A 2,037-nucleotide genomic window follows, 5' to 3' on the forward strand; every position below is an offset into this window, starting at 1 on the left:
CATGTGAGGAGCAGTCCATCACCCTCTCACGAGCACACCAGTGAAACATTTTGGTTGGCTGGTAGAATCACAGATCTGTAGGGGTTGGAAGGGACACCTGTACATCATGTAGTCCAGCTGCCATGCTAGAGTAGGTTCCCTAGATTAGGTTAAACAGGAAAGCATCCAGGTGGGTTTTGAATATCTCCGGAGAAGGGGATTCCAAAGGCAATCCGGGCAGCTTGTTCAAATGCTCTACTCTTTCATGCTCAAAGTAAAGAAATTCATTCCCACATTTGGATGGAGCTTCCTATTGTATGAATTTGTGGCTGTTCCCACCTGTCCTGTCAGTGGGCACCACAGAAAAAAGCCTAGCCGCATCCTCTTGACATCTGCCCTTTAGATATTTTTAAGCATTGATAAGATATGTTCTTATTCTTCTCAAGGATAAACAGATCCAGGATTCTCAGCCTTTGCTCCTAAGGAAGATGTTTGTGGCCCTACAATACTGAAAAAAAGGGACAAAATGCTGTCTTTGCTTCATCCGGACATGATCTGAAAAGCGTAGCCAGATGCAACAAGGCTGCTAACTCTCTCTTATTGGAAAATCTGTCTCAGCCAAGCCACACACAGACTTTGAGTCAGTCCTCCTGCTCCCCTCCCCCTCCAGTGAGGAACTGCACCAGAACCCAGCACACAAGGTAACAACATGCCCAGAAAAGGATGTGCGAGAAGGGCTTCAGACTCACGTGGTTACGTGACTCACGTGAGAAGAAATAGCTGAGAGATGTGGATTAGAGGGTCAAGGAATCAGGCTGCCTTTTATGGTGACCCTGCACTGCCCAGGCCCAGATGCAGCCTTCATGAAAGTGACAATTTCCTGAGGTGCTTGTGATGAATGGAAAACAGCCAATGACGTGAGCTGTGTGGCTGCTTCCCGTAATGCTGCTTGTTCATTTCCTGGCTTATGCCACACCCATTCCCTCATGGAGGTTCCTTCTGAGTGCTGGGATTGAGAGGCCCCAGCACTTCTGGGCTAGGAATGAGTTAGTGATGGCAGAGGACTCAGCTCAAGTGCTGAGGTGGATCCATCTCAGGAAAGAGATGCTGGCCTGGGGCTACCTTGCATGCACATTTGCCATGTCTTCCTCTTTCCCTCTATTCCAACTAGCAGCAGTGATCTCATGCGGTTGGATGCCCAGGCAGGTGGGCTGGTCTGCTGGGTTTCAACTGTCTTTCTCATCAAGTTGCCCACTGGGTAAGTTTGTGACCTCCTTGGGCACCTCCCACTGGGCCGTCCCTGCACATCTGCAAACTGTGCTGTCAGCTCATCTGGAGCCTTGTCCTGCTCAGAGTAATGCAGCCTTGCCCTGCCAGAAAGGTCCTCAGTGTGTACCCTCAGTCAGTTCCCCATGGCCTCAGCCCCTGCCTCTCCAGCTGCGTGTGTGCACAAACATGGGTGATGACTGCAAGAGCTTTTGTTTCTGTGCGTGCAAGTGCTTTTGTGAGTGCATTGATGTGACTATGCCTGCATGCAGGCACAGGTATCTTTGTGTGTATGCACACATGGTATGTGTTAGTGCACGTGTGCACAGAATTAGCCTGACCCTGTGCACAGGTCCAGCGGGTCCCAGGGCCCATAATATTCCCTCTGTGCACTGGTGTCAGGTGCTGGTGCAAGCTGGGCACCTCAAAGTCTGAAGAGGTGAAGTGAAGGACGGAATGTTTGGATTTAAATGATGAGTGCCTGCAGCCCAGATCTAGTCTTTCCCTGGTTCTTCCCAGCAGATCCCAACACCCATCTGTTTACATAAGGCCATCCCACCTCCTGACAAAGCTGGACAGGAGTTTCTGTGGGAATCTGCTGGCTCCTTTGGGATGAAGTAGTCCTATTTTCAGAGGTGTGTTGGTCACAGGATGCAGCAGCTGGGAGAAGGGAATACCTAGAGACCATTAGGAGAGGCGTGGTGACACTGTGCCTGAGGCCACTGGCTTCAACAAAACAACCGTGAGCCCGGAAATCTTAGAGCTATGGCAAAAGAGGACATCAGTGTTCAA

At 50.3% G+C, this 2,037-nt stretch overlaps 1 protein-coding gene across 1 annotated transcript in view; it reads right to left on the reverse strand.

Annotated features, from left to right (window-relative positions):
- Window positions 1-2,037, reverse strand: part of LOC110391634 (feather beta keratin-like) — a 5,544-nt gene that overhangs the window by 2,811 nt on the left and 696 nt on the right. The gene's annotated exons all lie outside the window — the stretch shown is intronic.

This window comes from Numida meleagris, unplaced genomic scaffold (assembly GCF_002078875.1).
Source record: "Numida meleagris isolate 19003 breed g44 Domestic line unplaced genomic scaffold, NumMel1.0 unplaced_Scaffold424, whole genome shotgun sequence".
Lineage (NCBI taxonomy): Eukaryota > Metazoa > Chordata > Aves > Galliformes > Numididae > Numida > Numida meleagris.